Raw genomic sequence first — 10999 nt, 5'->3', positions numbered from 1 at the left:
TTAGGGCGAAGCGCGAGTAACCCCGATGTTATAATAATAATATATAGTATATAAGTCCGTACAGCAAAAATTAATTTTTATACGTTGTTAATTTGTTTTCGTTGTACTAGCTGTGTTTTAGATGTTATCAACATTTTTGATAAACTTGACATTGAAAAAACCAAATTAAAAACTTAAAAAATTTTTGGTAGTTTTTGGGTGGCCTTGGTAGGAAAAAAAATGTGTCCGTGGCAACACTGATTATGACACTCTTGCAACAAATAAGCGGTATGTACTAATTTAACAAACTTTTACGAATAGGAATGACATTTTAAGGACAATCGTTCATAGCAATCTATTCTTATCGTTTACTAGAACCTTTACTTACTTACTTTGAGCGTAATGCTATGCTAGAGGTAATGCAAGAAACCCTCACACCTTACCGCCAATGTAAATGTAATGCACACTTCAATAGAAAAAGAGTCGAGAGCGGAATCAAATGCCATTACTTGTCATCGAGTGAGGCATCGACGCGGAATGCATTCCATACGCTGCTGGGACATTTATACATACATACATATGTATGTACATAGTTTGTTTGAGTGCTGCAGATTTCGTGAAATTATTTCTTGAGCTCAAATAATTCAATTAATTTGATTAACGCACATCTGAATAGAGTGGTGGTGGTGGTACTTTTCCACATGATTTGCAATTCAAGCCAAGCAAAGTATGTAGATTGTGGATGTGTCAGATCATGTATTATGTACATATGTATATCATGCTTTCCACAATACAAATTTAACGCATTAATAAATGAAACACATTTGTTGTTGGTAAGATTAAATTGCAATTTTTGTGGTTACGTTGTGCTATTCTAAACTAAATAAGTATCCAGCAATTGAGTCTTTGCACTTGGAAGCGAAAACATCTGGGGTATTGTGTACTGTTACTGCCTCCAATTGTTCCTTACTAATTGCATCGCAAATAAGTTGGGTGCCAGTCAGGAGCGGCGGATCTACGGGGGGCGGCAGTAGGGCTTTCGACAGAAGCAGTATTTTGATATGAAGAAAAATGGTTTTTCCTTTCACGGAAAAATGTTCCCATTGAGCCACAATTACTATTCGACCCTAAAAAAATTATTTATTAAAAAAAATTGTATTTTTTAGTAAAATATGATAATAGATTTTGAGGCGAAAAAAGATTCCACTGTTCAAAAATCGAAAAAATTTGAACTCCTTAATTTATAAAATGCATTATTTATGGCATTTTTTTTATTTGCATGCAGCTGTGCATCCTTCACACAATTTTCTATCCCTCGAACATCAAGTGCGTTTTAGTGCAAATCAAGACCTTTAATTTGAGCCAAGGTCTCCAGGCCCTCTGAGAGCCAAGTCAGCCCTTTTAAATTTGAAACAGCCCTTCGAGACTCCAACAATTTTAACCAAATTTTAAAAATTTCTGCTGTTTGTTTGAAAAAAAAAAACATTTTTAACTGAAAGAGTGATTGTAGCAAAAATTGAAATTGGACGCTTTTATTAAATTTGTCAAAAGCTAAACATTTTCTGTCCGATTTGGCCGTTCTAATGCTTCATATCTTCGTTATACAATTGTCCTCCGTCATGGCTTTTTAACAATCTTTTTTTTTAAATAAGTTTATTAACTAAAAGGAATGAATATAAAAATGAACAATTTTCGAAAAAGCTTGAAAATTTCCTTATCTGTAGAATTTAGTAAAAAGTACTATTCCGATTGACACAAAAAATATATCAAAGCAATGAGGCTTGATATATCTTCCGAAAGGTATCCAAAGAAGATTAGTTGTATTCGCTTTTCTAGAATTCTAACGATTTTTTGGCGAAATAAATGAGACTTATTTTAATGTTTAGCGACCCTAAATAAGTCTAAAAAAATACTTTTAAGCGAAGTCCTATTTTCGTGTAAACTAATGAATTAATGAATTCGTAATGTATCTATGTACATACATACAGTCACTCACAGAAGTATTCGTAATTTAGTTTTTTCACAATATTCCAAATGTTTTCCATCAATAAATCTTTTTCGTTAATTTTCATTCTATAACAAAAACATTTATATGGTTTTTTTTTGCAAACTTTATACAAAATTCATAAAAATGAATCAAAACTTAAAAAAATGTCCATCAAAATTTTTATTCAGGGTCTTTAGAAAAATCTTTGGTATCCAGTGTAGCCCGTTCAATTTTAGTATAATAAAGTGCAAGTTTCAAGTAGTTGAAAATTACCGTTGATTTTTGAGATTTTTTTGTCGAGGGTGTTGCGCATTTGTTTCCATATAAGGCATGAACAAAATCTATTTTTATATGGAAGAAAATGCGCAACACCCTCGACAAAAAAAAAATTCTAAAAAATCAGCAGTAATTTTTAGCTATTTGAAACTTGCACTTTATTCTATTAAAATTGAAGGGGCTACAAAACTGCATACCGAAAATATTTCTCAAAATTCTGAATAAAAATTTTGAAATTTTGATGAAAATTTTTTTAAGTTTGATTAATTTTTATGAATTTTGTACAAAGTTTGCAAGAATGAATTATATGGTTTTTGTTATAGAATGAGCTATATTTTACATGAAAATTAACGAAAAAGATTTATGTTGGAAAACATTTGGAATATTGTGAAAAAACTAAATTACGAATACTTCTGTGAGCGACTGTATGTGTTTTTTATGTTTTCTTTTTTCGAGTACTAAGCTCAGAATGTTTGTTTAGAATGAAAACTGTATATGCCTTTGTACTTAAAACAAATACAATGTTGGAAATTCATTTTAAAATAAATAAATAAAAATGTTTAATCGATTAGTAATGAAACTAGCCCTTTTCTTAGCTCTAATTTTTTTAATTAGCCCTTTCTAGCCTTTTTTTCTAGAGATTCTGGCCCTAAATGGATAATTATTTCTGGTAAAACTGATGAAGATGTATGGAGGTGCGCACACTACACCATCTTAATCGCTCCGACTAATTAGTTGTGGTGAAATCGAAAGCCCAACTAAGGCGGCTGCCGATAAAGTCTGTGGTATGCGCTGGATCTAAAACATTTTAAACCAGAAATTTGCCACCGCTTTTTCGTTTATATGATTTTTTATTCATGTATTGTGGAACGATTTTTCGTCATCCCTTGTCAAATTTGGTTTGGAGACAAACCGGTTTCGGCGTTGTGCCATCTTCAGTGTCATCTTTCGTTCTGAATAGTTCGTGTTTCCTTCCGCTTTTTATGTGTTCGTGTTACTAACTGTCATTAGGTCATTATTTTTATGCCGTTATTTTTATTTTCATGGTTTTCGTGATTACGCCTGTTTATGTTCCGTTATTTAGCAGGTTGGTGGTTCTAGGTTGCTGGTATGTGCCGCCAGATAGAAATCCGTTATTTTCATTTTCTTGGTTTCTGCGGCGTGGGTCTGTATTTTCGAGCATCTTGAGTGGTTCGAATATTAGGAGTGTTCGCTATGCAAAAAAATTGTACAAGTTGGTACCAATTGTTACCAAATCGTGTTCGTTTTGCCAAAAACCCAGTAAAACTTGCAAGGAGAGAGCACAATTTTGACACTTCATTTGGAGTGGAAGTTGCAAATTCGTGCTGGGAAAATTTTTGCCAGTAAGAATTTGCAAGCAGGATTGTGGCACACGGTTGCATTTTTGTCAACATTAATTTGAATCAAAATGTTCGTTAAATTTAAAAATGAACTATCTTGTTGCGATTTACTAATGAAAGAAGTATGTAAATATTCGTTTATTCAATTAATTTAATTAATTCCAACCATATGAAAGGTACTCGGCTGAATAAGCTGTATTCATAATCGGAACGCAGTCGACACCCTTGTCGATATAGGAAATCCGACAGTGACTTCCACAAAGAAATTGAAGCATATGATAAGGAAAGTCAGAATAAGAAGAAATATAGGTATAGGTCCTGTTTTGGTTTCCACCTGAAATAATTTAAAAAATTTATTAAGCTCGAAATGCAACCGTGGACGCCGGCTGGCAGTGAAGCTTGCAAATGTTTGCTAATTCCTGTTCGCGCAAAACTTAGTAAGTTTCTCTCTTTGGGAGAGTAAGGTACCTTATTCTCTGAATTTTGTTACTGGCTAATTCTTACTGGCAGTTCCATAGCGAACACTCCGATTACCTCGAATACGGTGTTTGTTTGTTCGTTCATAATTCTCACTTGAAATGTTCCCTGCTTGTATGTATGTATATCTCCATGTTCTCCAATATGTTCAAACGCCGTACTTTATGCTGTACGTGAAGGAGTTTGGCTGCCTTATTAATTTAATATATGGCAGCAATTCTACATAGGAATTGGATAGTAGCATCAATAGAACTATTTACTGTAAACTCTTTAAATTTGAAGAAATTTTTGTTCTTCATTCGGTGGCGTTAATAATGATCCAGTTGGATGGTGAGTCAGTGAAACTGGGCTCGAGTCGTAACCTCCGTTCACGGATCGAAAACCATACGAAAGAAAATTACGTGATAAGTCAGTCGAATAAGCTGAATGGGATAAAGAGTACGTTCACGTATGTCATAAATCGAAAAATGTGTTTTACGTAACGAGTAATACGATATCGTATGTGATGATTCGAGCCCTGTATAATTTGTATAGTATAGCATAACAAAATGGGTGAGTATCGTTGGTCTACAGAAATTTAATATAGATTAAAGAGACGAAATTCTCTTACTTGTCGACATTCGCGGAGAAACGTATGTAGATATTTTGCCAAGTTTATGTAAAGTACAGTGCGCAATAGTTCCAGGTCAACGAATGTATTTAAGCACTGACCTACACAACACAACACAATCATGGTGCCTCCGAATGAGTCACCAGCTGTAAATGACATAACATAAAAGAAGGGCTCGAATCGTAATATCCGTTCAGGGATCGAAAACCACACGAAAGAAGATTGCACGATTCGTATAACCTGAATGGGATAAAAAGTACGTTCACGTATATCATAATCTGAAATATGTGTTTTTAGGTGACGAGTAACACGATATCGTATGTGACGATTCGACGAGTCCAGCTCAAAGTGAACCATCCATTCTCGAGTTATGCGCTTGCTGGCGCACTCAACTTTGGTATATCATACACATACAAATATTTATTTTTAATAACAATCTTTGCACGATTCATTAAAATTAGAAAAAAAAACGACTTACAAAATCTTTAATAACAACAAACGAAATGAATCGTGCTAAGAAGGAGATACATATGTATGTACGTACAAAAACTAAACACAAAACGAATGGCTGGAACAAATAAAAAAAAACTTAGAAATGTTTCTTATTTGAAATTATTAATGCATATTATTATATTGCTATCTATTTTACAGATAAAAAATATGGAGGAAAAGGAGAACGCAAAAGCTTTCAAAGCGTTTATTGTAGCATACCTTCTGCGTTTCACGCGCTTTGTTGTCAAAGTGTGAACTGTCAAGCAAAGCGAGGAAAGTCTTATGTAAATGGCCCTTTAAGGCCTCGCCAGATAGAAAAATCTTTTCTGCGTCACAGGGATGCTTCTGACTGACAAGACGCATAGCACATGGCGGGACGGCACAATGAAAACGTTGCCGCAAACAAACCGGCTCGATTTGATTGGCCAAAAGTCAGCTGTTTCGAATTCGTTTCATGCATTGATGTGTTGCAGCATTTATGCGCGTCAAAAGTAGGCAGTCGGGCGAATTTCATTCGTTGCGGCAACGTATGCGTACATTGTACTAAACCACAACAGATATGATTGTTGATGGGCAATTGGGATTTGTTTTGTATGGTTTATTTTCGTACTCCGTATCCAAGACGAGGATCTAAGAATCTGCGTTATCCGTTGCCGTCTATTCTATTGGCAGACAGTAGGAAGTATAATGTACATCCGCTGAAAAGGAAGGCACGAACCTTACGGAATAACTTTTAACGCCTCTCACCTCTTGTAGCTTATTCAAATCCGCCGGTTATCACAAAGCTTGCACCGATGACTTTTAGGGAAACTATTTTTGTTTATTTAATATTTATTTTTTAATTAATTTTTAATTTTTTATTTTAACCGCTCCTGGATGACTTGACAGTTGCTTGTATATAGTGGTTAACATACATACATATATACATTTATACTAACACAAGCAAACATTTCGTTGATAGGCTGTCTCGCAATTAATTGCGGAATAAAAACACATTGCGAAGATACGTTACTATCAATATAGAAGTATTACATCAAAATACATATTTGTACATATGGTTAATTCAATAATTTTATTTTGTATTGGGTAGCAGTGGCGGATTTAAATATTTGCCGCCCCTAGGCAATTCATAACTTGCCGCCCTTTTTTCACGAAAAAAAAAATATATATATATATATCAAATATGATTGTTATTGTCAGTGCTTTATTACAATATAGTTCGTTAATAATGAAATACATAACGGAATTAACAAATTCGACATCAGCATGGATAAGGTATTCAACAAAAACCCTCTCTCAAACACTTCTTTTTCACAGTTCTTTACGTCTTGATTTTTCAGCTGCGAATTCGCGGATAATATCTTCACAATCGATAGATAGAAACAAATCTGACTCTATAGTCAGCAACGCAAGAGCATTCAGTTTGTTTTCGCTCAGTGAAGATCTGAGATAGTTTTTCACGCGTTTTAAAACTGCACTGAAATGCTTTAGAGGTTTGGACAAGTAGAATCCAATTATCAGGACATTGAAGTAGCGCTATGCGAGTATACAAAATAAAATCGCTCATCCGGAAGATTTTTTGACCTCGCGCAAGACAAACAGAAGACCATACACAGATACACTGCCTAATTTGACATACGACGGAAGCTGACCTTCAGATTATTCACGTTATGATACACTTATGAAAAACTGGTGGGCTTGGAATCAAGAATTTTCTCGAAAATGCACGCTCATTTTTCGGCAGTGTTGTCAAGTGTGGTAACCTTTTAGATGATTCTCGTTCTCGGGGCAGCGTGTCGGCTGTTTCTTTGCGTCACGCGCAGGCGCGCCGTCGGGTTCCTAAGCCACGTGAATGAAAGTTAAATGGAAATTTCAACGACTGCTATACTAAGGAAAAATTCGCAGCGTAATTCTAATTTTGAATTGTATTGAATGAGATGAATCATTAATAATATTTTACAGACACAAACACAATTTCAAGTGCAGCTGAATCCAAATAAATTTTTTTCTTTTAATTTAGCTGTCTTAAATTTTGCCGCCCCTTAATTCTGCCGCCCTAGGCTTCAGCCTATGTTGCCTGTACGATAAATCCGCCACTGTTGGGTAGTATTGCAAAAAATTCGAGTGGAGAAAAATTAAATTTGCTTATCATCAATCGATGCGGAACGGCTCATAAATAGGTATGTATGTATGTACCTACTTCCAAGCGAAATTACAAATTAAAAAAGTCAAGTTGTTTTATAATTATTTTTATTTCCATTATTTTGTTGGCAATATTGGACATGCTTTTGTTTAGTTTCCCATCGTTTTATGATTAATTTTATAATATTCGGCCATCATACATACATACATATGTGTGTATGCAGTTCTTCTTATGTGTTTGTGCTATAATATAAAGCTGATAATTTAAATTTTAAATTTCTAATGAAGCGATAGTCAAAGGTTTTGAACAAAAATTTTACTTCTAAGTGTTGAAGGAGCAGTGAAGTAATCACGTGCGTACGGATTATCTTTCACACATCTGCGGCAAGCACTGTCATAAAGTTTTTTATAAAACACATCGCACACTTTTTTCAAAAGAGGTACAACTTAAAAATGAAATCGAAAATATAATTTATTGTGAATAGTACAGATTTAACGCAATTATCGAAATATTTTTTTTCGAGTTGTGCCTCTTTTCAAGAGGGTATGTGATATCTATACATACGTACATACAAGAATACAAACATTCATATGTTTAAATAATACAGTGTATTAAAGACACTATAATTCCCTACGGTACATTTTAACGATGACTGGAATAAATGTGCTAAAATAACAATTCAATGTAATTTGAAGCTTAATTGAAAACTTTCCGAAAAATACTTTAAGAAGAAAATCTGTACTTATTACATACAAATAAACAATATTTATCTGTGTATACAACTAAACGAATGTCGATGAATGTTATGTAATACAAGAGTTGCTCTTTTCAAAACATATCACATTAACAAAAATTCATTAAATAACTAAAAAAATAATAGATCTAGTGAATAATAGTGTTTTCGGCATGAGGACAGTATGTTTTATTTAATTTAAATCAATTTAACTAATAGCTAATTGCTAATTGTTTCCTTAAAAATTATCACAATTTCGTTTTTTATAAGAACGCATAATCAAGCCATGAAAACTTTAACCTATGTATAAACCGGCGTCAAGCAATTAGTTTTGAAGATCGACATGAATGTACATATATGTACTCTTGCTTATAAGGATGTATGTTTATATGTATGTACATTGGGATGGTCCTTAAATGTAGGAAGAAAATTTTGACATCACATTTCCCAAGCCTCAACCGTGGCATTATCGATTGAGGGTGTGAGACTGAAAAAAATCGTTCATTTGATTTTGTAAGGACCACCCTAATGTACATAGATGAATATGTACATATATGTTTCTGCTTTTGCTAATTACAATACCGCCATTAGAAGTATGTAAATCATAAACTCAATGAATTTTAATTCGACAGTGAATATTTGCATTTTTCTTTTAATTTCAGTTGAACTTAAAATTATTGTAATCTATTTAATTAAGTAAAAACAAATATAGAATTTAAAACTAATAGGAATAAAAAAGTAGCTTAAAATGGTTTACTAAAACAAACTGTACAAGTATCTATGCAAAATGTAGTAGATGTAGAATAATGTAGCCATAAGGAAACCCAGTTGTTTTTCGCACAAATATAATGGATATTCCATTAGAAAAAAAAACACCTACATGTTTTCTGGACAATGAAAGAACTTCGAATTGAACACCGCCGGCTGGTTCGATAGTTCTCATTCTAAAAAAAAAATTGTAAGTTGTATTTTAAATTCAGAGGGTTGTTGTGTTGCAAGGAGCGTTAGTTGATAAAAAACATTTAGAATTTAACTCGAGAAATACATGTCAATATCCATATATATAAGTTGTGGTTTAAAGATCATTGCTTACATTCGTGATAGTACGCACATCAAACCACTCAGCCAGAGCGGCCGCCTAGAATTAACTATATTTGTATAAAAAAAAATAATAATTAAAAAGAAAAGGAAATTAAATTGTCAAAACTTTTCATTACGTCGCGCTGCTATTTTCGTGAACAATGCTGTAGTATATAGAGCGGACTTGCATTTGATAATGCACATTAGATTGGTCTTTCCTTGTATGAAGTAACATAAAAGTGATCCAAATCTCGGACTCACCGCCCAGAAACATTCAATATATTACGAAAACAATGAAATACAAAGTTTTACAGAAACTAGAAACGAATCGAAGCACTGTACCCGGATCGATTTTTACAACAACCAGTTTGATGGAATTTTGCCAAGCAATTTGGTAGAAAAGTAACACAAGCTACAAAAATTTTGAGCCATTTAAATACATACATATCGACGGTCGTCTGCAATAATGACATAATTCGAAAAAATCCAACCCTTGCTACTGTTAAGTGGCTCATGTCTCTAACCTTGTCTTATCCATGTCTAACCCTTACCGAAGTAAGTAGTAAGGATTACTACAGTAATTAAGGATAAGATATGGATTCGATAAGAATTAGAGACCTGAGCCACTTAACAGTAGTAAGAGTTTTCATTTTTTGAATTTTGAGTTGTTACGTTATTGCAGAGGACCGTCGATATGTATGAATGTAAGTTACTAAAGTAAAAAATAAAAAAAAATAAAAATATTTTTGCAAATTCTAATTTATGAGTTTCTTAATTCATGTACACATACCATATCAGCCCGATTCTGTGCACTTGATAAATTCAAAATTTTTATAATTTGTAAATTTTTATTAGATATTTATCAAGAATTGCCATTCTAGCACAGAAATCAAAAGCTCTTTTATTATCAAGATTAAACATGCTATTGACAAGCGTTTACAAATTGAAATTTCATGTGCAAATATAAACTTTGTACATAAGTGTGTACGTATATTAAAAAATTGGTTTCTATCATTTGAAAACTACATACATATGTATGTGTCGTCATTTGAACCTGCGACACACAGAATTACTATAGTCGACATCTCTACCTACTCGCCTGCGGCAGTTAAAGCTTTTTTGCTTTTAAATTCATACATATTTTGCATATGCGACTATGAGATCAGTTCACCTAAAGTTGAAATCGTAGAGCTTTTTATTTAAATAAATATTGGAACAAAATACGAGGAGCTTTTACTTGTTAAAAATCTTGATAACATCTTACAAATAATTTACCAAGAAAACACAGAACGGTATGTATGTACGTAAAGGATTTTAGTATTTTTTCAAACAGTCACACAAAACTTTAGTTCACCAGAAATCGTCTTCATACGCATATTCGTAGGGCTACATACATATGTATGCATGTACAGTTATGTGTAAAATATTAAGACCGTAAAAAAGTTCTTTGAATATTGACTGCTGTAACTCATTACAATCAATTGATCAATTTAGCCAACAGCACTAACTCTAATTCAAAATATTTGCTTCAAAGTTATACTATTAACAGATTTTTCTTCCCGGGCTAAACATACTTACTTTTAACCAGAAAGCTTTTAAAATCAGTGTAAAATCATGTATATTTTAGGTTTTTTTACGTGATAGTGAGGATAACGTACGATATTTTCTTAAACAAAATGGGCAGGTGTGTTGTTTATTTTGGACAGCTTAAAATGTCAAAATTATATGTAAACCATTCAGAATTTAGAAAATGCATGAAACAAACTTTAAATTAATATTGTATCAGGCTTTTGCTTGTAGGTCTTAATATTCTACACATGACTGTATATACCTAAGCAACTGAAGTTTATAAAGTAAAAGT

General features: G+C 33.0%; 1 protein-coding gene across 2 annotated transcripts in view; it reads right to left on the bottom strand.

Annotated features, from left to right (window-relative positions):
* Positions 1–10999, bottom strand: part of LOC118743389 (PDZ domain-containing protein GIPC3-like) — a 169779-nt gene that overhangs the window by 87924 nt on the left and 70856 nt on the right. The window lies entirely within an intron of this gene.

The sequence above is a fragment of the Rhagoletis pomonella genome, unplaced genomic scaffold (assembly GCF_013731165.1).
Source record: "Rhagoletis pomonella isolate Grant_MI unplaced genomic scaffold, Rhpom_1.0 Rhpom_scaffold_00007, whole genome shotgun sequence".
Lineage (NCBI taxonomy): Eukaryota > Metazoa > Arthropoda > Insecta > Diptera > Tephritidae > Rhagoletis > Rhagoletis pomonella.
This window is presented reverse-complemented; position numbering and strand designations above follow the sequence as displayed.